Source organism: Cricetulus griseus, chromosome X (assembly GCF_003668045.3).
Source record: "Cricetulus griseus strain 17A/GY chromosome X, alternate assembly CriGri-PICRH-1.0, whole genome shotgun sequence".
Classification (NCBI taxonomy): domain Eukaryota; kingdom Metazoa; phylum Chordata; class Mammalia; order Rodentia; family Cricetidae; genus Cricetulus; species Cricetulus griseus.
This window is the reverse complement of record NC_048604.1, coordinates 44,027,502-44,035,407: the sequence shown is the minus strand read 5'-3', so window position 1 is coordinate 44,035,407 and position 7,906 is coordinate 44,027,502. Positions and strand designations below refer to the sequence as shown.

The 7,906-nt window shown below is 42.6% G+C and overlaps 1 pseudogene; it reads left to right on the top strand.

Moving 5' to 3' along the window:
- Window positions 1–1,042: 1,042 nt before the first annotated feature.
- LOC118239382 overlaps window positions 1,043–7,906 on the top strand; it is a 9,430-nt pseudogene continuing 2,566 nt past the window's right edge.

Below are 7,906 nucleotides of genomic sequence, written 5' to 3'. Positions count from 1 at the left end.
CCTATGCTAGAGATAAGTACTGAGCCACTATGAGAGGCCACATATATTTCCAAGGTCTCCTCAAGGACAGCCACATTCAGGGGGAGTGCAGTAGTCCTATGCTGGTTTCCCAGTTATCAGTCTGGGGACAAAGAGCTCTCCATTGTTCAGGACAGCTTATTTGTGTTTTTCACCATCCTGGTCTTGACCCATTTGCTCATCAGTCCTCCTTTTCTGCAACTGGATTTCAGCTCAGTTCAAGGTTACTTCTAATTCCACCAGCTGCTGGATGAAGGCTATACTATGGCATATGAAGTAATCATCAATCTCTTTATCAAGAGAGGGCATTTGTATTATCCTCTCCTCCTTTGCTTAGATTGTTAGATGGTGTCATCTTTGTAGCTCTCTAGACATTTCACTAGTGCCTGATTTCTCTTTAAACCTATAATGGATCCCTCTATTATAGTATCTCTTATCTTGTTCTCCTCTATTCTTCCCCCAACTCATCCTCCCTGCCCCATCATGTCTACCTCATCCCTTTTCTTTTCCCCTTGTCACTCTCCTAATTTCCTCCCCCTTCTCCCCATACTCCCAATTAGTTCAGGAGATCTTGTCCCTTTCCCCATCTCTAGGGTTCCATGTATGTCTCTCTTAGGATCCTCTTTGTTTACCACCTTTCCAGAAGCCTGGACTACAGGCTAGAAATCCTTTATTCTATGTCTAAAATGCACGTATGAGTGAGTACATACCATGCCTGTCTTTTTGTGACTGGGTCACCACACTCAGAATGGTTTCTTCAAGTTCCATCCATTTGCCTAATACTTGGCTTTCTAGGGTGATGCTGTCATATAGGCTAACATGCTGATTTCACAACTAAACAGACATGTGTAGGCTTACCTCTCACACAAAATAAGAATATAAAAATAAGCCTGTAAATGTCAAAGAGAACACACAGAAGAAAATGCATGTCACAGAGCCTATGTGAAGATTTCACAAAAAGACAACTAATAAAAATCATAACTGGCCCAGGGAAATACCCTGGAATAAAAAAAATACCCCAACTATGAATCCAAGCAACCAGGGCATTGGTGGCACACGACTTAGTCCAATCGCTCTGGAGCTAGAGACTGGCTGGCCTCTGTGAGTTTGAGGCCAGAGAGCTAAGCACTGAGCCGAACTCCTGGAATCAGCAGCAGGAATGAGCAAGATTGGTCAAGACAAACCCAAGAGATGGCTGACCTAGCAAGTCAGAGCTCAAGGACACTAGCCAGACTGCTGGGGAACCAGCATAAGCCTGACCCAGGCCCCCTGAATGTGGCTGTCAGTTGGGGTCTTGGGCATTCTTTTGCAGGCACCTCTCAGCCTAGACACACAGGAGAGGAACTAGGGACTAGGTCCTGACCCTAAAGATGTGACAGACTTTGATGATGATTCCATATGGGAAGCCTAATGCTCTCTCAGGGTTTGATGGGGGACTAGTGGGGAGGGGTTTAGAGGAGTGGAGCAGAGGGTAGTGCAATTGGTACATAATCTAATATTCTATTTAATTTAAATAAAAATTAATTAAAAAAACAAAGGCATAACTGAATGACCCAGAAGGAGGAATACTTAAAATTTGAAAACACATGCTCTTCATAATGCATGGACGAGAACTGAAAAGATACAAGTCTATGAGGAGGAAAGTTACACAAACATATACCATAAATAATTCCCATGAAACATACAGAAAAGCTCACAAAGTCAGTCAACAAACAGAAATTGAGAAATGCGAAAGATGTAGGTGTGCTGTTCAAGGGGACATTGATAGGTTTGGTTCTATTTATAAGACATTCCATAGAAATTTTAATGCCTTATGCAGAGAGCGTCAGGACAGGGACACTGAGGAGAGATCAGGGTCACCAGGGAAGGTGGGACCCACAAAAAAGTAAATTAAAATCACAAACTGGTGACAAGCACACAGTGTCCCACACCTGTAATCCCTTCACAGGGCAACTGAGGCAGGAGATTCATTGAGAGTTCACAGACAGGGTAGGACACAATGAAACGTTGTCTCAAAACCAAACTAACTCGCAAACTACTAAGGAGGAAAAATAATCCTCTAACCAACTGCATATTACAGAGGCATCTGAGGGTAATCACTGATTAGTCTTTAGACTTTCCTGCTTTATGTCCCTCAGATCCTGTGCGGGAGCAATCTGATCCCTTTTCAGGGAGCAGCAAGCTGGGATCAGAGAGAGCTCACTCTACTGTCTATCTCCTTCCTGCTCCCTCCCCCAGAACACTCCTCCTATGGCTCCAGCACAGCCAGGTCCAGACAGCACAGCACATGCAGGAGGCAGAATGGTCCCCACTCTCTCTCCTTCTGCAGAAACCTGGCCGCAAATCTGGAAGGGAGAGTGAACCTACTTGGGTGTGGGATCCCTGCATCTGCCTCCCCACCCTCAGGAAGATTCAGGTACTCACCTCTGGGAACCCAGAAGCTCACTCAGTACAAACAGCAGGAATTTTCCTTTCCAGGACATCGCTTGGGAAGCCATTGAAAACAGTCGCCATAATGACCCCAGGTTTGTATGACAACCACATATGAGCTCACAAGTCTGGGACACCTTATGGAATAGATCCTGAAAGGGAAAAACTTTAGAAACCTCACCTTGGAGATGCCGGGGATCGAACCCGGGACCTCATATGTGCGATATAAGCACTCTACCACCTGAACTACATCCCGGTACACTAAAACCTGTTGACCAAAGCCTATATGAATAAAGCGAGAGTAAACCAGCATTTCTAGGGCTTTAAAGGAAATACATCAGGTCCTTTGACTTTTTATATGGCTTCCAGTTTAATATCTTCATGCACTTTATATGACATTTATTGGATGAGATAACAATCTATTTTCAATCAATGTAAGATAATGATAGTAATAAACGTCATCTTCTTCAAATTAGGCAGGCTAACAATAAATACTACTTGGAATTACTCAGGTCCATCCATTTTAATTCATACTTAGGCTCTACTACTCGTTCAAAGGGAGATTATCCTGAGGGATTACTAATTATCTGCTGTTGACTAGCAATATGCTGTTATATCTAAGAGCTTGGGTCATTTCCAGAAACCATCCTGATCATAAATCTATTCTCTTTTAGAACACGGCTTCTTTCAGAACTTGAAAAACATTTTTTTCTATTTAGGGCAGGCTTGTCATCTTGTTTCATAATTTTCCTACACTATTTATCTCTTCATTTATTGCAACAACTTAAATTGTACTTATAGTTCATAATATCTAATATGCTGTCTTCACCTTCTGTGTATTTAGTTATATCCCCAATCACATTGTAAATTTCTGAAAATGAATTTTTATTGCAATATACCCCCTTCTACACAGGAAATCTTCTATACCTCTCAACATAAAACATCAAAATAGATTCTGAAAGAGAACAATTAAAATTGTAATGGAGATGCCAGGAATCTAACCCAGAACTTCAAGCATGCAAAGCAGGAGCTCTACAACTGAGCTACATACATACCTGTTAGAATGTGGGGATTAGAGCATATATGAAGGTAGGGGGGCTGATCCAGCACTTGTAGGGCCTGAAAGGAACTGCATCAGGTCTTTTGAGTATATTTTATGGCTTCACACTGAGTGTTTTAATAATAATTTTATGCCATTTCTTGGATGACAAAACAATCTATTGTCATTCAAAGCATAATAATAATAATAATAATAATGAAATTAAACTTCATATTCTTTAAAACAAGGCAAGCTAACAATAAATAATACTTGCAATTATTCAGGCCCATCCACTTGAATTCATATTTAGGTTGTGGTATAAGTTCCACTTGACAGTGTCATAATGGCCTCAGTGAAAACGGCCTGGACACAGAGGGTCGAAAGCAGGTCACCTATTACCAAGCCTTCAATGAAGTGGTGATCCTCAGAGGCCCCTCCCCAAGCCTGTTGAATGTAGATGTCTACCTGGATGGACACCCTATCAACACTGTACAGGGCAATGGAGAGGTCATCTTCACCCCATGGCCAGCACACCATATACAGCTGCAGCAGCTGCAACTTCCATGGTCCACACCAACGTGCAAGCCACCGGGGTCACATCCAACTGCCCCTGGCTCTCATTCTGTCAGATGGAGATCCCCGCAGTGGTCTAGCTGAAGACTATGCTGTCACACTGCACGGCTGTCTTTAGATGGACAGAAGAGGCAGGAAATGTGCCATGGAGACAGCATCAGCATCACAACCTCCTGATACCAGCTGTCCTCTTTCTATGTTTGCACCCCGTGACGGACTGTATTGAGAACCTGACCCAGTGTCTGCACAGAATGTTCCAAAGAAGCAAGCTCACTTCCCAGAGGATGAGGATGAGGACCAGGAGGATGAAGACAGCTAGGTCTAACTTCCCAGCGTCCAACCTGAGCCCTCAAGCCCTTGGGGGTCTTCCTTCTCTTAATCTTCCTGTGGACTTCTGGCTCAGCTGGCCTTGTCCAACCACATGGCTCTTCAGGAATCTGTGTCCTGCCTGCCTTTCTGGGAGAGGTTGGGTCTGCCTTCGGAAGAACACATCAGCCTTTAAAGTTTGTAACCTTTTTGCATTTCTAGAGAAGCAAAACAAGAACTGGGCTGGGTGTCCTACATCTCTCTCATGGGCCCCCTGAGATCCCAGGTCAGGAATACCCATAAATACGTCTGTTGAAATTATGAGGGGGTCAAAATGGATTGATCTTCAGTTTCATAATGAAATTAATGTCTCAGCCAGAAATCTTCCTTTAGGTGCATTGTTTTTCATCAGAGCCTGGAGGGAATTGTGCCCTGCATCTCTTGGGATCATCTGGCAGCTTTGCTATGGGTTAGCAAGGCATGTGGTGGTTAGTTGCCTCTGTGTCTGGCCCAATGCCTCTGACTCCTTCCAGAGAGGACAGTGGCAACACCTTGTACAGCTATCACACAACACATTCCTCCTGTATCAGGAAAGCAGCTCCTGAGACAATTTAAATCCTGTGTACACTCTTTAGAGGTTCTTTTAAACTTTCTGAACTCATTGTGTACATATTTGAGTGTACATGCTTTGTGAAGATTTAGAGGACACTGCCATTTTTTCAGTGTTTACAATGTGTCCAGCCCAATTCACAAGCCAGGACAGGCCTCTGTGCTTCCAATCTTACTTAAGCAGCAGCTAGAAATTATTTGGGGCCACCTCACTATTATCATCATGGTTGTGCTCCTGGTCTTCTGCTTCCACAAGAGTCTCAGGCTTGCATTTGAGCAGCAGCCATATAGATCCCTCTGTGAAGATACATTTGTAATATAAATAGCGTACATGGGTGCCTCACGGATTGTGGATCCTTTGTGGACTCAGTGGTCAGCCAACTCACCTCATTTAGGTGTCTGCTTTCAGTTTTGACTTCACCTCTCATGGCAGGAGTAGGAAGGAAGGACTGCCCAGTCTTTGACTGGCTTCCAGGGTGAAGTCATAGTTCTGTCTCATGCTGCTCAAAAAGGTTCTCAGTCAGCTCTAGCTAAGATCACGCTGGGCTTTCTTCTGCTGTTAAAGTTAGGACCTACTGGGGCCTTGTTGACTAAAGTAAGCCCCTATGGTGCCTTATGTGCCTGACTTCCATGATGCTGGCTGTGGTAGCTTGTCACCAGAACTGTGCTGACCATATGTGATTGTGAGCACAGAGGCCTCTGCTGTGATGCAGAGGAGAGCAGGGTCTGGAGCATGGTTCACAATCTAACAAGCAAGTGTTCAGAAGTCTAGAAACAAGCTGCTACAAGAGTGACACATGGAGTTTTCATGTAAAGTCTTAATGTTTCATATTAATATTTATAATTTATTAGTTGTTAATGAAGGCCTCTTTACTATTTTTAAATTCTTTCAATAAATAAACTTGTTTAAAACAAGAAAATAACAGGTCCTGAGAGATAAGAGGGAAACACAACAAAATAAATTAGAATAAGACAAAACACAACTATCAAATAAAAGTTGGAAATTCAAACCAATAGGAGGAAAAGAGTCCACAAAAACCCTATAACTCAGAAATCCACTTGTTCACACAATCAGAGGTTCAACAAAATACAAATAAAAAGTACTCCCAATATACTAAAGGCATGATACATACATAGAAGACCTGTTGCAGACTCATGCAAGCTGGGTGTTTGCTGCTTCACTCTGTGAGTTTTTCTCCATTGATTTAGAGGAACTATGATTCCACATGGAAATCAATCTACCTCTCCTTCCAGAGATACCAGTCTTGGGCATGTTCCACAAGGATGCTTCAGCTACCAAAATGACACTTGCTCACTATGTTCATTCTAGTTGGAATCACAATAGCTAGAAATTCAAAACTACCTACAGGTGCCTCGACTGAAGAATGGTTAAAGAAAACATTATACACCTATACAACAAAATATTACTGCACTATTTAAAAATTGACGTCATGAAATTTTCATGCAAATGGATGGAGCAAAAAAAATCATCGTGAGTGAGGTTATCCAGATCAGAGTGATAAATATGATATGAATATGTTTATATGATGATATTATAGGTTAAAAACAGGAAACCCAAGCTTCAGCCTAAACTCCCAGAGAGACTATGTGTAGTAGAAGAGACTATGAGGAAACAAGGATCTCCCTGATAGTGGGAAGTATTCGAGAGTTTATGGACTGGAGGGTCTATGACAGAAGCATAGGATTGGGATGGGGAGCGAAATGGGTTCTAGATAAGGAATTCAGGGAAACACAGGTAGAATTGAAGGGCATTTGAGGGGTAGTATGGAAATCTATTGCAGTAAAGTCTTTGTAAAATATAAGAACACAATCATCATGATGTCTGCAAATAATGGGAGGAGACAGATTCCCCCTGTAAATCTCTTGTCATCAAACAAAACTTCCATTACCAGGACTGGATTACCTACAATTGAGATGGTAGCTAAAGTGGACCGGTGGAAATCCCCAAACACCTCAGGCAGATGTCAAGACAATAGGTTGATCTCCATTAACGACTTCAAGGGCTCATAGCTGAGGGATAGTCACACACAACTCATTGGATGTGGACAGGTCAAGCGGGTGCCTACATACAACCATCTTACTACATCACAATGTCTTTATTATAGGAAGGTACTGTTCAAGCTTCCAAAAGAGAAATAAAACTCTCAACCATGCCAAAGTCCTTTGATCTACATTGCAGTCCTGCTTACAAAAAATGCTAAGGCCATTGAAGCACAAAGCTTATGGGAATAACCAATGTCTGGTTTGAGTTAAGGCCACTCTACCACATGGAACACCTACCTGATACTGCTTTCGTGACCACAAACCAGACACTAGATAGCCCTGAGACCTAGTGTTAAAGGAAACAATGCTGATTTTTCCCCAGTAGTAAAAAAATAAATCCTAATGGTGTTCTGCTATAGCCATCAGATTTCAGTCCTCCTCAGAGAAATCTCATCCTACAGCAACTAGAAACAATTACATAATCCCCAGGGTAGACGCATGAGAGACAGAAACAGAGAACCAAAAATAGAGAGAGAGGGAGACAGACAGACAGAGAGACAGACAGACAGACCTTGGAACAAAAAGATATTAAAGTGATGTCTCTATGATGTTTCCATCAAATCACTTCTCACAGTGATCATAGAACCCTGAAAAGCACAGGTAGAAAACTTGTAAGGGCAATAGGGGATGGAGGCCACCTGGAGAACACGGACTCTAAATTAATTGAACAAAGCTCATATGCAGTCATAGAGACAGAACCAGCAGGCACATAGCCTGCATGATGGCTCTACACCTGGTCCTCTGTGTCCATAGCAAAGCTTTCACCTTAGCATCTTCATGGAATTACAGACTGTGTGAACCAGGGGGTCTCTGATTATTTTTCATTCTCCACTTCTCTCCATTCATTCTGTTAGCTCCCTTGTCCAC